This window comes from Triticum urartu, chromosome 5A, assembly GCF_056163025.1.
Source record: "Triticum urartu cultivar PI428250 chromosome 5A, HENAU_Tu73, whole genome shotgun sequence".
Lineage (NCBI taxonomy): Eukaryota > Viridiplantae > Streptophyta > Magnoliopsida > Poales > Poaceae > Triticum > Triticum urartu.
Genome location: NC_141877.1, coordinates 11253623 through 11274761, shown reverse-complemented (window position 1 = coordinate 11274761; position 21139 = coordinate 11253623). Strand labels below are relative to the sequence as shown.

The following is a 21139-nucleotide window of genomic DNA, read 5'->3' as shown; positions in this document are numbered from 1 at the left end:
TGCGTGTATGATTAGTGTACGGTCAAATTGGGGGCGTCACAAGCAGGCACTTGCCAGATTTGTTAACATCGCACCTAGGCACGCCATAACTGGTGTCTAATGCGAGACGCTCGAGGGATGTCGCGGACCGGAGGATATGACACGTTAACTTGACTAGACTTTTGGCTGAGCAGAAATTGATGACCTGGATGCTCTTTAGTCTGTCATGACAGTGATCATGTGTCATCCTCAGATCTAAGGGGTCTACGAAAACAGAGGCACAATTCCACCAGCATGCACATAAGATGAAGGTCTCCAAGGAAGGAGCAGCATAGAGCCATAGAGAAACGAAACCAGAGTAAAAGGATGGAAAAGTCTTAAACTGAGATGGACTGTGGAGGATTGTTCACATTCCTTTTTTCCTTCTGAATGAGGGATAACAAGGGATGGATGCGATGTTTTTTCTTTTGCATCGAGGGATGGATGCGATTGAGGGGGGGGGGTTAGATGTGCCAACGTACAATCCCCAACTCCAAGTTAAGAGTAGAGAGTTATATAATATGCAAAAGACAAGCACATAAACACGTAGGCACACACGAATACTTAGTTTCTTTTTACCTAAATACTTAAGGGATAACAAGGGAGGTTTCAAGCGCACATGCTACACGACAAGGGATCACACGCTCTTGTCATCTGCCCTTCTCTCTCTAGCTCATGGTCCCTAGTACATAGTGGAATTAAAACAAATCACAGGAAAAGCATCTAGTCCACCGTGTCTCTGCACGTCCACCCATCTCGTGATTTCCCAGCAAGATCCCATGTGCATGCATTTAATTTGCATTTTCAAAATTTCAAAAAGCTATAACTTTTGAACCGATCATGGAAGTTAAGATCTGCTTTCACCACTAGGTTCTATGCGGCGAGCTCTTCAAAACTAGATCCCATATGAGTATGTTTCAACTAACTTTTTTTACGAGCAACTTTGGATGAAAGGGAAGCACCTTTAGTGCTATAGGACAACAACTTCTTGTTAGTCTACGTAGGATGACTACAAATTCTCTAAAATCCCTTTAAATTGACTACAATGACTACCAAGTTAACTAGCTTCACATCCAAGTTTCCTACCATAACTAGCTTTTCTCTAAGTTGATAGTCTTGTAGGCAACTTAGGTTTTTGAGGTAGGCTAACATTATCCCGAGTTGCCTTTCATGACTGGGGAGTAGCTTAACATCATACTTAGGTTGCATAAAATAATTTTTGGATGGTAAGCAACTTAGTTTCGTATATAGACAACTTAGAAACATTAATGGGCAACTTTTTCATGTAGTGTGGGCAACTGGAATAAGAATGAGGGGCAACTACGCATCACCAGTAGGCAACTTCAGAGTGTTTGTAGACAACCTAGACAAATAGTGATAAGCAACTTCACAATATTGTAGGCAACTAATTTGTAAAGTTAGGCAACTGAGCAATAATGGTAGGCAACTAATTACCAATATCAAGCAACTAGGCATCAATGGTACGCAATCTCATAGTATTTATAGGCAACTAAGCAGCAACTGTAGGCAACTAATTACCAATAGTAGACAACTAGGCATCAATGGTATGCAATTTCATATAAGTTTTCTACCACACTATCGAGTATGCTAACACTATGTTTCAGAGTACATGCAGCATGAGCTACACCGTCAAATAACTTGTCCTATTATCGTAGCCAACTAATTAGCGGTGACATGCAAACTGGGCAGTATTGTTAGGAAACTAATTATCATTGTCAAGTTCTCGCGATTTTTTGGGCGGTTGCTTGGATTCGTTTTGAACAAGTTTTTGCATTTGTGTTTTTTATAATATAGTTGCTTGGTTTTGCTATACAATTGCTTGGATTTTTGACTAGAACAATTTTCATTTTGTGTTTTCTTTGTAATTGACTTGTTTTGGATTTTTGCTAGAATAGATAAGTTGGATGTGTGTGTGTGTTGGGGGGGGGGGGGGGGGTAAGATAGTTGTGGACAAAGGCTATTCCAGTTGGTCATACATTTCTTCTGCCTAAAGTAGACAATCTAAGTAGGAATGTTAGGGACAGTTGCTTGGTTTTGCTAGGACATTTTTTTCATAGTTGTTATTTAGTAATGCGGTTGTTTGGATTTGATAGTATGGTTGCTTGGTTTTGTAGGATAGTTGCTCTGTTATGCTAGAATAATTTTTGCATTGTGGTTTGGTAATACATTTGCTTGGTTTTGCTATAAACAGTTTTACATTTGTGTTTTCGTATTACAATTGCTTGGATTTGCTAGGATAATTGCTTGGATTTTTTGCTAGGAATAGTGGCTTTGGATCTTGCTAGAACAATTGCGTGGATTTCTGCTATGAGGCAGTTGCTTAGAGTTTGCTAGAACAATTGCTATATGCATATGTGTATAGTTGCATACACACATAAGATGAGTTGGACTTGCATAGATTTTCTTGATTTTCTCATTTTACACAAAACCAAATAATAGGAAACACACATGAGTTACTTGTTGAATGCACTGGAGTTGCACAAAAACACCAAAAAAATGCTAAAAAATTGTGTGATACTTAAGTGCATAACGATCTTAAATTTGTTGTCCTTGTTTTGTCTCCAATAGCCCCATCAATGGTGAACTTTGACTTTTCCATATGTACCACTAAAGGTGCTTCATGTTTTGTGTGGTTTTCTCATTTTTTACACAAACAAACCTAATAGGCGGTCCTACTGGAAAAAAATGAAGTTGCTTTCATATAGCACTAAAGTTGCCTCCATCGTACCCAAAGTTGCCTTGAAAAAATGTTCGACGAAACCTATCTATATGAGATCTAGTTTTGAAGAACTCGTCGCGAGAGGTTACGGTTTTTTAAACTTTTTGGATCCCCAAATAAATGCACACGAGGTCATGATTTCTTTTTTAATGAATTGTGTCGTGCGTGTCAGCTACTCTTTCCATATTTGCATGAGCACTAGTTCCCACCAACGAGCGCTCGGGCGCCCACTAGCCATGTCCTTTTAGGGGTACACGCATACTTAGTTACAAACACACATTTGGTGATATTCCTTTTCAAATGACACCTACAATAACCTCTTTAATTAGTTAATGAAAGAATAAAGACATGCCCTATAGGTGCCTGTGAACACCCGTACAAACGACCTTGTGGCGGGTCTGCCGCCCTAAACCACCTAAGATTAAGAGCATCCTCTTAATTAGCACTGAAACTCCTTGTCTCAATGCCGCCTAAATATCTAGGCATTTGTAAGACCTTGAAATATAGAACATGGCTAAACAATCTTGTCTTCTTTATCCCTTTCCATTGTATAAAAAAGACTTGGAAGAGCTAAATCATCACATGAACCAGCGCAAGTCCAAGTCCTAGTCCGAGTTAACTTGGTCAGGTGACACAAGAGTAGAACACCCTTCTTCATTAGTGATAGGATAATAAGCTACAAAGGGAAAAAATAGCACCGTTGAAAAAAGAAAGTTGTGCAAGATTCCGAAAGTATACATGCATTTAATAGTTCAATAGTACATTTCTTACATAATGGAAGACACCTTTCTGCTAAGAATTTTAAGGCAAGACCATGCCAACAATAGCATGGATTACCTCATTCCAAAGAAATGCCAGGTGCTAACAGGAAAATCAAACATTGATGACATGGCATAAAATAGAACCCGTTGACCTAAAAATGATGAGTGTTGTGCATTCGACAACTCAAAAATCATAACGTGTATACGTTCTTTTTATATTGCGATATCCAAATCATTGGGTGGATGTAACATATATTGCACAATGGATATAGGCGAATCTACAGAAAATGGGTGCAAATAACTTGAGATTCATAAATAACATTCCACATCAAAGTTAGATGTGACTAGGTTGAAAAAAATAGAGTTATACCACCTTCAACAACTTCTCGGCGATCGGATAAATTTACAGTTAACTGTTTTGTTCTCCAGACATGGTTGGCCGTGTGAAATACTCAGACCTATGGAATCAATGCAACTATTTATTAGTGCTAGTATTTTACAAAGCATATTTGTTTGAAGAATGGAAGACAGGCGAGCAAAGCATGTTTGTATCGACTTACAGAAACATCCACTTTAGCATTAATGTCATTTCCTCTATCAAAAGTGCCCATGCATATGCTCAACAACTTGTTTTCCAACTGAAAGTAGCAGCACGAAAGCAAGAGGTTATAAGAACAAAAACCGAAGATAACGGAAAGTCTAATATATATTTTAGTTTTATTTAAAAGGTAATAAAATCATAATGTACCTCAATTGTGGTGGAAATACGTTCTCCATCAATGCATTCAATAATATCACCAACTCGGATTCCAACTTTCTCAGCATGAGATCCTATTGACACCTAAGATTTCATTGGCAATATTTAATCAGTTGATAAGATGCATGCAAAGGGAATGAAAAAAAACATAATTGAAGTTATTATCCTAAGGGAACTAAACAAAATGATTCTGCGGATTTTCCCGAGAGAGGAGACATAGCCAAGGACACCTTGGCCGGTCGCGACATTCACAGTGAGGATTTGGCATGCCCTCCCCTCCAACCGAGACGACACAGTATCGCACCTGCAGGGGAGGACACAAGTGTTCATTGGTTCAGGTGAGGGCTGTCCTAACCTATAGGTGCTCCTAAATATAACTGCAAGTCAAAAAGTAAGCACCTACAAAATCCAAGGTGGGGCCGGGGGATGCACCTACAAAATCGTAACACAAAATTTAGTTCTAGACATCGAAATATGATTGCTTTGATTAAAGGTAATTTAAGTTAAGGCTGGTTGTAATGGGGAGTATCATATAATAGTATCATGCATATGATACTAGTGTATGATACTACCTCCCTAATGCATAGTATCATATATTAGGGCATCTCCAACAGCTGTAAGATAGGTGTTGGTAAATTTGCCACCTAGGACAAAGTGATGATGTGGCATGTAATAAATGTGGAGAGAGAGCAAAGTTGTATGTAGAATAACCAACAACCTTTGCACAAGCTCCAAGGTGAAATAGAGAGCAATCACATTTATTTTCTCATCATCTATTGCATACCTTAGATACAATCCATTGGAGTAGTTGTATGATAGCTTGTTGGTTGATGACATGGACATTTTACCAACAAGACTAACATACAATCTATTGAAGATGCCCTTAGTATCATCTAGTACTATATTTATTGCCATGCATGACACAAAGTAGCATAGCATTTATTATGATACGGTATCATGATATGATACTCCATCATCTCTTTCTTTATTTAATGCTATGACACCTCATCAAAATTGCTTAGTTGGCATGCATGATACTAGCTATGATACTACCATTACGACCAGCCTAACAAAAACAAAACATTCAATGAAACTTTATTTATGCGCCATGTACTAATTAATTCACTCGGGACCGTCCCAATAATTAATAACGCCAACCCCCCCCCCCCCCCCCCCATAATGGTAATGTCGTGAATAATCTTACAATGTTACAATGTTGTTCCCCTGCTGCTCCTATATGCACCTAGCACTTCAAAGTTCCACCCGTTGTATAGTGTCACTTACAAACTATTTTGTAAAACAATCACATAAATTTATTTAACATTACAAACATAAAGCATGACAACAATCACATTCTGAACAATCAAAACATAGATTTTATCTCTATAGATTAGGTCATACCTATATCCAACTACAAACAACAAATAGCAAAAAGGACAAAGAATGCATCAGCAAGCATTGCTATAAAACCGAAGGAGAATGTGTACCCGAAATTCCTCCACAAATACATGCAGTTGTTCAAAATGGAAGAAGGAACAAAGGACCCACTTTCAGAACAGTTGATCATCCCCACAACCTTTCCATCAAAGTCAATGACCGGCTCTCCATCATCATCACACTAAAACATATGTATATAATTTTTTGTTATAATAGACAAAATGGTCTGAACGAATAACAACATATAGAAGGTCAAAATTACATATAACTCAACCTTAGGAAATTGTGCATATAGAGTAGAATCTCAGGCTTACCCTAGGTATGTACACACCCTTTCCCCTCCACATTCTCTGTCTCTCTTCAGTTTCCTCCTCCTGTACATATGCTTCATATTAATAAATACTCCCCCCTCCCCCCTGTTCCATAATATAGTGTGTATAATATATATTTTCAAAAGTCAAATAGTACAAAATTTGACCATGTTTATAGACAAAAATATATACATTTGAAATACCAAATGCATATCACTGGATACATCATCAGTTATATTTTCATGTTATGTATGTTTGGAATTGTATATATAAATAGTTCTCTCTGTAAATTTGGACAAAGTTTGTTTAATTTGACTTCTCAAAAAAAATCATATGCACTATATTATAAAACGGAGGGAGTAGTAAAAAAAAGAGAAGGAGAGTAGGGTCCACGATAAATTATATTTTATACATACCTCATATTTTTCATCGGGATAAAAGTACATGTTGTGGTGGTGTCCCTCTCCTAGTTGCTCCTCATCTAGTTTAACCTTGCCATGGGTTATCCTGAGATTTAAATTTTCTTCTCTTCCGAGCCGCAAAACCTTCTGACCAGTGTTGACTGTGTTCGCAAAAGAGGTTAGTTGAACACGTCGATCCACTGCAAGCTACGTCGTAATGCTCCTGATGATAGAGCAGGCGGCCTTCTGTAGTGGTGTCGTCGAGCAAGTGAACAGTAACCTAAAACAAAGCACACCATAAAGTAAGGCGGGCACCGACAAATTAAGCAAAGTGTTAGTTTTGCGGTTGCATGATCGGTGCTACTCACTTGAGCACCGGGATGATACAGGTGCCGGTCTTTGAGCATCCGGTAGTCTTTGGGCAGCGGCTCCTTGGCACGGATGAGATGCGCGGATGTCAAAACAATGCCGGTTCCGCTCCCCTCGTCCCAATCGATCCAGAGACCGGCAGACCAAGCGAGCGGCTGGCGGCCTGCAAGTTCTTGTGTGAGCATGCATACATGTAGGAGCATTATGGTCCGCTGGGCGTGCACGTACCGACTGATAGACTGTATTTATACGTAGCCTCTGTATAGATCTTGTATATTGTATCGTACACCTTGTGTACTCCTTATATATATGAGATAGCTACACCCCGTTATGGGTGTCGTGCAGTTTCCCAAAACCCTATGTTTAACATGGTATCAACCCTAACCGGTCCTATGTCTTCTGCTGCCGCCGCCGCGACCGCATCGACCTCCGCCGCCGCCGCCGTCGTGCCGGTCACTGCGATGGCGCCTGCGTCGCCGTTCCTATCGTCACGCCCTCTGGCCTCGGTCTACTCTGGCCAGGCCTCGATGGCGGGGGCCGCGTCCGATCAGCAGCCGCCATCGTCCTTGATCACACATCCGCCGGCTTGGGGCGCTGCGTACCCTGACCCAGCGGCTCCCTGGATGGGATCAGCGCCCTACGGGGCACCTCCTCCGCCGAACGCAGGGCCCTACGGGGCTCCTCCTGTGGCTGCCGCGCCCAACGTCCCCGCCCCGTACGGATCGCCTTATCCGGCCACCGTGGCTATGTCGCATGGCGCCGTCCCTACGACGTTCTACACCGCCCCAACTTCACAGCACTACGGCGCCGCGAACACCGGGTCGGGACGGGCACCGGCTGTGCCCTACGGTGCCCCGCCACCGCCGCTGCCCTATGGCGGATACTATCCGCCTCCGATGGCCACGTCCTACCCTGGAGCTCCTGCGCCGGCTGCACCGTCCTCGACGCTGGGTCCTGGTGCATCTGCTGGATCGTCCCACATGGGCTACTAAACGTCGCCTCCCGTTGCTGATCATGTCGCGGCCGTTGCACCGTTCTACTTCGCGCATGTCATCCCGGTGAAGCTTACGACAGATAATTATCTGTCATGGCGTGCACAGGTGCTGCCGCTTCTCCGCAGTTGCTACCTGGAGGGCTACGTCGATGGTTCCCTGCCGTGTCCTCCACCGCATCATCCGGCGTATCATGCATGGGTTGCTCAGGATCAGGCCATCCTCTCTGCGATCCAGTCGTCGCTCACCGAGGGTGTGTCCTCCTTGGTCCTCTTCGCTGCCACGTCTCAGGAGGCGTGGTCTGCTCTTGACACGAGCTTCGCATCTCAGCAGCATGCGCGCGCTCACACTATTCGTACGGAGCTGGGGGAGACCAAGCTCCTTGACCTCAGCTTCACCACCTTCGTCATGAACGGACTGGATGACGACTATGATAACCTTGCTGAAAATATCAATGGTCGTGACACTCCGCTTGAACCTCGTGAGCTCTACGCCCGCCTCCTCGCCACGGAACAGCGCATCAAGTCCCGCCGGTCCAACCCGAGTTTTATTGCTGCTAATGCTGCCAAGCGTGGTAAAGGGAAACCCTTCAAAACACCTACCAGCGGCAAGTCAGTGCCATCGACTCCACAGACTCAGCGGCCGCCTGCTGCCGCCGCCCTGCCTACGACCGGGGGTGGTCGTCCGTGTGCCTGCTGCCCCTCATGTGGTGTTCAGCTTCCCTGTCAGCTGTGCAATCTTCCAGGTCACCTCGCTTCCCGCTGTCATCGCCGCTTCAAGCAGGACTTCCTCGGCATCGGCAACAATGGCAAAGGCAAAGAGAAGCAGGCTGCCTTGGCCACTCATGAGCCTGCTCGCCAAGCAGGCCACACTCCATCATATCCCATCGACCCAACTTGTTACATGGACACGGGCGCTACGAATCACCTGACAGGCGAGATGGGCAAACTCTCCATGCAAGAACCATACCGTGGACATGATCAGATTCACACCGCCAATGAAGCAGGTATGCACATATCACATGTTGGTCAGGCCTCCCTCTTAACTCGCACACAAAAATCTCTTCATCTACGTAATGTTCTTAGAGTTCCTTCTGCTACTCATAGCTTATTGTCTGTTCCTCAACTTACTCGTGACAACAATGTTTTCACTGAGTTTCATCCTTTTTATTTTTTATCAAGGATCGGGCCACGAGGGACGTTCTGCTTAGAGGTCGCGTGCGTGATGGACTTTATGCACTTGATCTTCCATCTGCTCCTCGAGCGTTCAGCGGTGTCCGTGTTTCGCCCACTCATTGGCATGCACGGCTTGGTCATCCTGCTACTCCCATAGTTCGTAGTATTCTGCATAGTCATAGTCTTCCCATTGTGTCCAATAAAGATGCTGCCATAGTCTGTGATACCTGTCAGCAAGGCAAGAGTCATCAGCTTTCGTTTTCGGATTCGAGTCGTGTCGTTAAAACTCCACTTGAGCTTATTTTTTCTGATGTATGGGGGCATGCCCAAACTTCTGTGAGTGGCCATAATTATTATGTCAGTTCTATTGATGCTTATAGTCGATTCACTTGGCTTTACCTTATCAAGCGTAAATCTGATGTGTTTGATGTGTTTCTACAATTTCAAGCTCACGTTGAGCGTCTTCTCAAGCATAAGATTATTCATGTCCAAACCGATTGGGGGGGGGTGAGTATCACAACCTCAATTCCTTTTTTAATAAGCTTGGAATTTCACATCGTGTGTCTTGTCCTCATACACATCAGCAGAATGGCACGGCTGAACGTAAGCATCATCACATTGTTGAAACTGGCCTCACTTTACTTGCCCATGCATCGGTACCTTTTAGGTTTTGGAGTGATGCGTTTTCCACTGCCTGTTTTCTCATAAATAGGCTTCCTACACGACTGTTGGAAATATGCCCTAGAGGCAATAATAAATTGATTATTATTATATTTCCTTGTTCATGATAATCGTTTATTATCCATGCTATAATTGTATTGATAGGAAACTCAGATACATGTGTGGATACATAGACAACACCATGTCCCTAGTAAGCCTCTAGTTGACTAGCTCGTTGATCAATAGATGGTTACGGTTTCCTGACCATGGACATTGGATGTCGTTGATAACGGGATCACATCATTAGGAGAATGATGTGATGGACAAGACCCAATCCTAAGCCTAGCACAAAGATCATGTAGTTCGTATGCTAAAGCTTTTCTAATGTCAAGAATCATTTCCTTAGACCATGAGATTGTGCAACTCCCGGATACCGTAGGAGTGCTTTGGGTGTACCAAACGTCACAACGTAACTGGGTGACTATAAAGGTGCACTACGGGTATCTCCGAAAGTGTCTGTTGGGTTGGCACGAATCGAGACTGGGATTTGTCACTCCGTGTAAACGGAGAGGTATCTCTGGGCCCACTCGGTAGGACATCATCATAATGTGCACAATGTGATCAAGGAGTTGATCACGGGATGATGTGTTACGGAACGAGTAAAAGAGACTTGCCGGTAACGAGATTGAACAAGGTATCGGGATACCGACGATCGAATCTCGGGCAAGTATCGTACCGATAGACAAAGGGAATTGTATACGGGATTGATTAAGTCCTTGACATCGTGGTTCATCCGATGAGATTATCGTGGAACATGTGGGAGCCAACATGGGTATCCAGATCCCGCTGTTGGTTATTGACCGGAGAACGTCTCGGTCATGTCTGCATGTCTCCCGAACCCGTAGGGTCTACACACTTAAGGTTCAGTGACGCTAGGGTTATAGAGATATTAGTATGCGGTAACCCGAAAGTTGTTCAGAGTCTCGGATGAGATCCCGGACGTCACGAGGAGTTCCGGAATGGTCCGGAGGTAAAGAATTATATATAGGAAGTGCTATTTCGGCCATCGGGACAAGTTTCGGGGTCACCGGTATTGTACCGGGACCACCGGAAGGGTTCCGGGGGTCCACCGGGTGGGGCCACCTGCCCCCGGGGGCCACATGGGCTGTAGGGGGTGCGCCTTGGCCTACATGGGCCAAGGGCACCAGCCCCAAGAGGCCCATGCACCAAGAATCAAGGGAAAGGAAGAGTCCTAAAGGGGGAAGGCACCTCCGAGGTGCCTTGGGGGGGAGGGACTCCTCCCTGGCCGCACCCTTCCTTGGAGGAAGGGCCAAGGCTGCGCCCCCCCTCTCCCTTGGCCCTATATATAGTGGGGGGAAGGGAGGGCAACCAAACCTAAGCCCTGGCGCCTCCCTCTCCCTCCCATGACACATCTACCTCCTCCCGCAGCGCTTGGCGAAGCCCTGTTGGAATCCCGCTACTTCCACCACCACGCCGTCGTGTTGTTGGATCTCCATCAACCTCTCCTCCCCCCTTGCTGGATCAAGAAGGAGGAGACTTCGCTGCTCCGTATGTGTGTTGAACGCGGAGGTGCCGTCCGTTCGGCGCTAGGATCATCGGTGATTTGAATCACGACGAGTACGACTCCATCAACCCCGTTCTCTTGAACGCTTCCATGCGCGATCTACAAGGGTATGTAGATCCACTCCTCCCTCGTTGCTAGATGACTCCATAGATAGATCTTGGTGACACGTAGGAAAATTTTGAATTTATGCTACGTTCCCCAACAGTGGCATCATGAGCCAGGTCTATGCGTAGTTTCTTTGCACGAGTAGAACACAAAGTAGTTGTGGGCGTTGATTTTGTTCAATATGCTTGCCGTTACTAGTCTTATCTTGATTCGGCGGCATCGTGGGATGAAGCGGCCTGGACCGACCTTACACGTACTCTTACGTGAGACTGGTTCCACCGACTGACATGCACTAGTTGCATAAGGTGGCTAGCGGGTGTCTGTCTCTCCCACTTTAGTCGGATCGGATTCGATGAAAAGGGTCCTTATGAAGGGTAAATAGCAATTGGAATATCACGTTGTGGTTTTTGCGTAGGTAAGAAACGTTCTTGCTAGAAACCCATAGCAGCCACGTGAAACATGCAAACAACAATTAGAGGACGTCTAACTTGTTTTTGCAGGGTATGCTATGTGATGTGATATGGCCAAAAGGATGTGATGAATGATATATGTGATGTATGAGATTGATCATGTTCTTGTAATAGGAATCACGACTTGCATGTCGATGAGTATGACAACCGGCAGGAGCCATAGGAGTTGTCTTAATTTATTTATGACCTGCGTGTCAACATAAACGTCATGAAATTACTTTACTTTATTGCTAACCGTTAGCTGTAGTAGTAGAAGTAATAGACGACGTGACAACTTCACGGAGACACGATGATGGAGATTATGATGATGGAGATCATGGTGTCATGCCGGTGACAAGATGATCATGGAGCCCCAAGATGGAGATCAAAGGAGCTATATGATATTGGCCATATCATGTCACTATTATTTGATTGCATGTGATGTTTATCATGTTTATACATCTTGTTTACTTAGATCGACGATAGTAAATAAGATGATCCCTCGTTAAAATTTCAAGAAAGTGTTCCCCCTAACTATGCACCGTTGCAACAGTTCGTAGTTTCGAAGCACCACGTGATGATCGGGTGTTAAATTCTTACGTTCACATACAATGGGTGTAAGACAGATTTACACACGCAGAACACTTAAGTTGACTTGACGAGCCTAGCATGTGTACAGACATGGCCTCGGAACATAAGAGACCGAAAGGTCGAGCATGAGTCGTATGGTAGATACGATCAACATGAAGATGTTCACCGATGATGACTAGTCCGTCTCACGTGATGATCGGACACGGCCTAGTTGACTCGGATCATGTAATCACTTAGATGACTAGAGGGATGTCTATCTGAGTGGGAGTTCATAAGATGAACTTAATTATCCTGAACATAGTCAAAAGGTCTTCGGAAATTATGTCGTAGCTCGCGCTTCTGTTCTACTGTTTAGATATGTTCCTAGAGAAAATTTAGTTGAAAGTTGATAGTAGCAATTATGCGGACTAGGTCCGTAAACTGAGGATTGTCCTCATTGCTTCATAGAAGGCTTATGTCCTTAATGCACCGCTCAGTGTGCTGAACCTCGAACATCGTCTGTGGATGTTGCGAACATCTGACATACACATTTTGATAACTACGTGATAGTTCAGTTAAACGGTTTAGAATTGAGGCACCGAAGACGTTTTGAAACGTCGCAAAACATATGAGATGTTTCGAGGGCTGAAATTGGGATTTCAGGCTCGTGCCCAGTCAAGAGGTATAAGACCTCCGACGATTTTCTTAGCCTGCAAACTAAGGGAGAAAAGCTCAATTGTTGAACTTGTGCTCAGATTGTCTGAGTACAACAATCGCTTGAATCGAGTGGGAGTTGATCTTCCAGATGAAATAGTGATGGTTCTCCGAAGTCATTACCACCAAGCTGCTAGAGCTTCGTGATGAACTATGATATATCAGGGACATATATGATGATCCTTGAGATATTCGCGATGTTTGACACCGCGAAAGTAGAAATCAAGAAGGAGCATCAATTGTTGATGGTTGGTGAAACCACTAGTTTCAAGAAGGGCAAGGGAACAAAGGGATACTTCATGACACGGCAATTCAGCTGCTGCTCTAGTGAAGAAACCCAAGGTTGAACCCAAACCCGAGACTAAGTGCTTCTGTAATAAGGGGAACAGCCGCTGGAGCAGAATTACCCTAGATACTTGGTAGAATAGAAGGCTGGCAAGGTCGATAGAAGTATATTGGATATACATTGTGTTGATGTGTACTTTACTAGTACTCCTAGTAGCACCAGGGTATTAGATACCGGTTCGGTTGCTAAGTGTTAGTAACTCGAAATAAAAGCTACGGAATAAACGGAGACTAGCTAAAGGTGAGCTGACGATATGTGTTGGAAGCGTCTCCAATGTTGATATGATCAAGGATCGCACGCTCCCTCTACCATCGAGATTGGTAATAAAACCTAAATAATTGTTATTTGGTGTTTGCGTTGAGCATAGACATGATTGGATTATGTCTATCGCAATACGATTATTCATTTAAAGAGAATAATGGTTACTCTGTTTATTTGAATAAAACCTTCAAATGGTCTTACACCTGAAATGAATGATTTATTGAATCTCGATCGTAGTGATACACATGTTCATGCCAAAAGATAGTAATGATAGTACCACCTACTTGTGGCACTGCCACGTAAGTCATATCGGTATAAAACGCATGAAGAAGCTCCATGTTGATGGATCTTTGGGCTCACTCATTTTTTAAAGGATTGAGACATGCGAACCATGTTTGTTGGTAGATATGCATGAAAGAAACTCCATACAGATGGATCGTTTGGACTCACTTGATTTTGAATCACTTGAGACATGCAAATCATACCACATGGGCAAGATGACTGAAAGCCTCGTTTTCAGTAAAATGGAACTAGAAAGCAACTTGTTGGAAGTAATACATTTTGCTGTGTGCAGTCCAATGAGTGCTGAGGCATGTAGTGGATATCGTTATGTTCTTACTTCACGGATGATTTGAGTAGATGTTGAGTATATTTACTTGATGAATCACGAGTCTGAATTATTGAAAGGTTCAAGTAATTTCAGGGTGAAGTTGAAAGATCGCCGTGACAAGAGGATAAAATATCTATGATATGATCATAGAGATGAATATCTGAATTACGAGTTTGGCATAGAATTAAGACATTGTGGAAATTGTTTCACAACTAATACAGCCTGGAACACCATAGTGTGATGGTGTGTCTGAACATCATAACTGCACCCTATTGGATATGATGCATACCATGATGTCTCTTATCGAATTACCACAATAGTTTATGGGTTAGGCATTAGAGACAACCACATTCACTTTAAATAGGGCACCACGTAATTACGATGAGATGACACCGTATGAACTATGGTTTAGAGAAACCTAAGCTGTCATTTCTTAAAAGTTTGGGGCTGCGACGCTTATGTGAAAAAGTTTCAGGCCGATAAGCTCGAACCCAAAGCGGATAAATACATCTTCATAGGACACCCAAAACAGTTGGGTATACCTCCTGTCTCAGATTCAAAAGCAATAAGGGATTGTTTCTAGAATCGGGTCCTTTCTCGAGGAAAAGTTTCTCTCGAAAGAATTGAGTGGGAGGATGGTGGAGACTTGATGAGGTTATTGAACCGTCTCTTCAACTAGTGTGTGGCAGGGCACAGGAAGTTGTTCCTGTGGCACCTACACCAATTGAAGTGGAAGCTTATGATAGTGATCATGAAACTTCGGATCAAGTCACTATACCAAACCTCGTGGGATGACAAGGATGCGTACTACTTCAGAGTGGTACGTAATCCTGTCTTGGAAGTCATGTTGCTAGACAACAATGAACCTACGAGCTATGGAGAAGCGATGGTGGGCCCGGATTCTGATAAATGGCTCGAGGCCATAAAATCCGAGAGAGGATCCATGTATGGAAACAAAGTGTAGACTTTGGCAGAACAGCTCGATGGTCATAAGGCTGTTGAGTGCAGATGGATTTTAAAAGGAAGACGGACAATGATGGTAGGTATCACCATTAAGAAAGCTCGACTTGTCGTTAAGATGTTTTCCGACAAGTTCAAGGAGTTGACTACGATGAGACTTTCTCACTCGTAGCGATGCTAAGAGTCTGTTGGAATTATATTGGCGATTACTGCATTCTTTATGAAATCTTGCAGATAGGATGTCAAAACATTGTTTCCTCGACGATTTTCTTGAGGAAAGGTTGTATGTGATACAACCGGAAGGTTTTGTCAATCCTGAAAGATACTAATAAGTATGCAAAGCTCCAGCAATCCTTCTAAGGACTGGAGTAAGCATCTCGGAGTTGGAATGTATGCTTTGATGAGATGATCAAAGATTTTGGGTGTATACAAAGTTTATGAGAAACTTGTATTTCCAAAGAAGTGAGTGGGAGCACTATAGAATTTCTGATAAGTATGTTGTTGACATATTGTTGATCAGAAATGACGTAGAATTTCTGGAAAGCGTATAGGGTTATTTGGAAAGTGTTTTTCAATGGAAAACCTGGATTAGGCTGCTTGAGTATTGAGCATTAGGATCTATAAGGATAGATCAAAACGCTTAATGGTACTTTCAAATGAGCACATACCTTGACATGATCTTGAAGGTGTTCAAGATGGATCAGTCAAAGAAGGAGTTCTTGCCTGAGTTGTAAGGTATGAAGTTAAGACTTAAAGCTCGACCACGGCAGAATAGAGAGAAAGGACGAAGGTCGTCCCCTATGCTTAAGACATAGGCTCTACAGTATGCTATGCTGTGTACCGCACCTGAAATGTGCCTTGCCATGAGTCAGTCAAGGGGTACAAGAGTGATCTAAGAATGGATCACAGGACAGCGGTCAAAGTTATCCTTAGTAACTAGTGGACTAAGGAATTTTCTCGGTTATGGAGGTGATAAAGAGTTCGTCGTAAAGGGTTACGCCGATGCAAGCTTAAACACCTATCCGGATAGCTCTGATTAGAGATACCGGATACGTATAATGGAGCAACAATTTAGAATAGCTCCAAGTAGAACAGTTATTTGAAGTGGCTCCAAATGTAGCGTAGAAGTTGCATCTACAAGATGACATAGAAATTTGCGAAGTACATACGGATCTGAATGTTGCAGACCCGTTGACTAAAACCTCTCTCACAAGCAACATGATCAAACCCAGAACTCATTGAGTCTTAATCACATGATGATGTGAACTAGTTTAGTGACACTAGTAAACTCTTTGGATGTTGGTCACATGGCGATGTGACCTGTGAGTGTTAATCACATGACGATGTGAACTAGATTATTGACTCTAGTGCAAGTGGGAGACTGTTGGAAATATGCCCTAGAGGCAATAATAAATTGATTATTATTATATTTCCTTGTTCATGATAATCGTTTATTATCCATGCTATAATTGTATTGATAGGAAACTCAGATACATGTGTGGATACATAGACAACACCATGTCCCTAGTAAGCCTCTAGTTGACTAGCTCGTTGATCAATAGATGGTTACGGTTTCCTGACCATGGACATTGGATGTCGTTGATAACGGGATCACATCATTAGGAGAATGATGTGATGGACAAGACCCAATCCTAAGCCTAGCACAAAGATCATGTAGTTCGTATGCTAAAGCTTTTCTAATGTCAAGTATCATTTCCTTAGACCACGAGATTGTGCAACTCCCGGATACCGTAGGAGTGCTTTGGGTGTACCAAACGTCACAACGTAACTGGGTGACTATAAAGGTGCACTACGGGTATCTCCGAAAGTGTCTGTTGGGTTGGCACGAATCGAGACTGGGATTTGTCACTCCGTGTAAACGGAGAGGTATCTCTGGGCCCACTCGGTAGGACATCATCATAATGTGCACAATGTGATCAAGGAGTTGATCACAGGATGATGTGTTACGGAACGAGTAAAAGAGACTTGCCGGTAACGAGATTGAACAAGGTATCGGGATACCGACGATCGAATCTCAGGCAAGTATCGTACCGATAGACAAAGGGAATTGTATACGGGATTGATTAAGTCCTTGACATCGTGGTTCATCCGATGAGATCATCGTGGAACATGTGGGAGCCAACATGGGTATCCAGATCCCGCTGTTGGTTATTGACCGGAGAACGTCTCGGTCATGTCTGCATGTCTCCCAAACCCGTAGGGTCTACACACTTAAGGTTCGGTGACGCTAGGGTTATAGAGATATTAGTATGCGGTAACCCGAAAGTTGTTCAGAGTCCCGGATGAGATCCCGGACGTCACGAGGAGTTCCGGAATGGTCCGGAGGTAAAGAATTATATATAGGAAGTGCTATTTCGGCCATCGGGACAAGTTTCGGGGTCACCGGTATTGTACCGGGACCACCGGAAGGGTTCCGGGGGTCCACCGGGTGGGGCCACCTGCCCCCGGGGGCCACATGGGCTGTAGGGGGTGCGCCTTGGCCTACATGGGCCAAGGGCACCAGCCCCAAGAGGCCCATGCACCAAGAATCAAGGGAAAGGAAGAGTCCTAAAGGGGGAAGGCACCTCCGAGGTGCCTTGGGGGGGAGGGACTCCTCCCTGGCCGCACCCTTCCTTGGAGGAAGGGCCAAGGCTGCGCCCCCCCCCCCCCTCTCCCTTGGCCCTATATATAGTGGGGGGAAGGGAGGGCAACCAAACCTAAGCCCTGGCGCCTCCCTCTCCCTCCCATGACACATCTACCTCCTCCCGCAGCGCTTGGCGAAGCCCTGTTGGAATCCCGCTACTTCCACCACCACGCCGTCGTGTTGTTGGATCTCCATCAACCTCTCCTCCCCCCTTGCTGGATGAAGAAGGAGGAGACGTCGCTGCTCCGTACGTGTGTTGAACGCGGAGGTGCCGTCCGTTCGGCGCTAGGATCATCGGTGATTTGAATCACGACGAGTACGACTCCATCAACCCCGTTCTCTTGAACGCTTCCGCGCGTGATCTACAAGGGTATGTAGATCCACTCCTGCCTCGTTGCTAGATGACTCCATAGATAGATCTTGGTGACACGTAGGAAAATTTTGAATTTATGCTACGTTCCCCAACAATGACTCCTTGGAATGAAAACACCGCTTGAACTGTTGCTTAATGAGTCTTCGGATTATACCTTTCTCAAAGTTTTTGGTTGTGCTTGCTGGCCTCATCTTCGTCCATATAATAAGCGCAAGCTTGAGTTTCGGTCAAAACTTTGTGTTTTTCTTGGGTATAGCTCCCTTCATAAAGGGTACAAGTGTCTCCACATTCCGTCTAATCGTGTCTACATCTCGCGTGATGTTGTGTTTGATGAGAATGTATTCCCGTTCTCATCTTTCCCAATGACTCCCGCACCTCCGGTCTCATCCTCTTCTTCCACTTCTCCTCTGCCTGCTCAATTTGTTGATATTGCATACTCTCCTGCGTTGTTGCCTAATCATGCTGCAGGCACGGGTCGTGGAGCTCGTCTTGAATTATTGGATGAACAGGAGGAGTTGGTTGCACCTGACGTGATGCCTGGTGCAATGCATGCGCCATGCATGCCTCCCGCTGCACCACCCGCGGTGGTTGCCGCACGACCGGGGTCCACAGCCCCGGCCTCGCCCGCACCAGCTTTTCCCAGGCTGGCATCGGAAGGTGTCGCCCCCGCCTCCCCTAGGCTGGCCTCGCCTGGACCAGTCTCGCCTGGGCCGGTGTCGCCCGCCTCCTCGCCCGTTCCGTCGTCTGGCCCTGCCTCGTCACTGCCAGGCGCTGTTGCACTGTCACCTGATGCCTCGCCAGCCTCTTTGGTTCCACCACGACCGCATACACGCAGCAGCTATGTGCCTATGTATCAGCAAGATTTTGTGGCGACCCTTAGCGGCGCATGCATGGAGATGGAGGCTTGGCATACGCACAAGCCGACTAACCGAGAGAGGAGGAGAGGTGGACGATTGATCTGGCGGCGGAGAGCGCGGCCTTCTTCCCGGCATCGGGGACGAGGACGGGCGACGCTCCGAAAAGGAATGATAGGCGCGTGGGCAGCAGCTTCTCCTCGCGATCTGCAGCAAGATGAGAAGGATCTCTTTCTCTTAGAAAGTGCAAGAGCAGAAGGATGGGAGACGGGGGGGAGGAAGAGAGGGATGACCTCGTTTATCATGGAATTTGTCTTGGGCGAGCTTGTAGGCGGCGAGGATATGCGGGTTGGCGCGCATGTCTACCTCCTTGGGGAGGTAGGGCTCGCGGAGCGGAGACGAGATCTCCAACTCCTCGTCGCCACCGTTGCCGTCGTCTTCCTCCGTCGCCAGAGTGGTCCTCATCTTCTTGGCGTCCCTCTCCTCGTCCTGCACGTCGGCACCGCCGGTGGTCTTGGATCGCTCCTCCGGCGATCGGGTCGCAGCAGCCGTGTCCGCCGCCATCGCTAAGAGCAGATCGAGCAGTAGTCGGCAGCCGCGATCGAGGATGGTGATCGATTAGATTGAGTCAACAGCTAACCGACCACTAGCCTGGGAACCAATCAATCAGGAAGAGCAATAACCGGGATCCGTAACTGATTAATTTGGTGGGTCATACTATATGTTTGTGATTTCGGGTCCACATGCATATGCATGCACGACGTAGCAACACACATCGGACCAGGACTAGCTCCAGCTCGACATGTTCAGTTTACTTTCACGGTGCATTTTCCAGATGATTTTTCACTCTGAATTCGGGTCTGCAATGAAAAGTTCACCTCTTCCACTATCATGGTTTCCTGGCAGTGCATCCAGCTTTTCTTTGTTGAATCCCATGCAGAAGAAGCGCCACCAGCATAGGTGGAAACACACGCAAACAAAGTAATATATGCACATTACGTGGTATTCTTTTTTAACTAACACCTATACTAATGTTTCCCTAATTATTAATTAATATTAATAATTAATAATTTTTTTTAATAAAGGAGCTATCGCTTCTGCCCGCCCGCTCACCGTCCTAATACGCTTCCCGTACCTAAATATCGTTCGTAATACGTTTTCGTACCTAAAAATCGCTTCGTTCAGTGTTTCTGCCGATACAAGAACGACTCGCTTGGTTTGTTTTACGTTACTAGGCCAGGACTCTTATGGGCCAAACAGCCCAACCGCAGCTAAGGGAAAAAGTCTGAGCCCTGGGACTCTTACGGGGTCACTCTCGATCTCTCCCTCTCCCGAATGACCCCGGCCGGTAACCTCCCCATCTGCTCTGTTATTCTCAGAACTTTCTCGCCGGATCCGCTCGTCGGCGTGGCTGCCATCAGAACTTCTTCCTCATATCACGATTTCATGCGCTATGCATCCTGCTTGCCCATAGCAACAGCAACACCATCACCTTTGATTGGAATTACCTTATTAGTGAATTTGGTTTGATTGGAATTACCTTATTTGTGCAATTTGGTCAAGCGTGTTCACGTATGATGCCACTGAGCCTGGGAATGAGGTGGATTGATCCTGCCTAGGCACCAGCTCCTGTGATTAGATGGAAATCAGAGTGTATGATTTATTCTTACAGAAAACTTTTCATGCAAACTGGATGTCCTCATGTGTCCTTTCAGTACCATGATTGCAATTCATTTCAGCAAATTATGTAAGGGCCAAAAACAGACATGCTGCTGCAGATGTACTACTTCTTCAGTTACATGAATATATAGAGCTAAAAATATAGTATTCTATAACTGATTTTGGAGTGTCGCACTGTCAATTTCAATAAATCTGCATTACAAGCTAAAGGTGTGCTATCTAATACAGATCAAGGAACAGATCCTTCAAAGTACCAGTTGTAATGCAGCAGCCGGCCATATATTGGTACAAAGAAACCATATAAACTGGATTCAGTCACAAAAAAGATCATGTCCATATAAGTTCTCTTATCTCTTGGTGTGGATTT

The 21139-nt window shown here is 44.9% G+C and overlaps 1 pseudogene; it reads right to left on the bottom strand.

Moving 5' to 3' along the window:
- Nucleotides 1-22: 22 nt before the first annotated feature.
- LOC125506616 (uncharacterized) lies at nt 23-19656 on the bottom strand (annotated as a pseudogene).
- Between the last annotated feature and the right edge of the window lie 1483 nt (nt 19657-21139).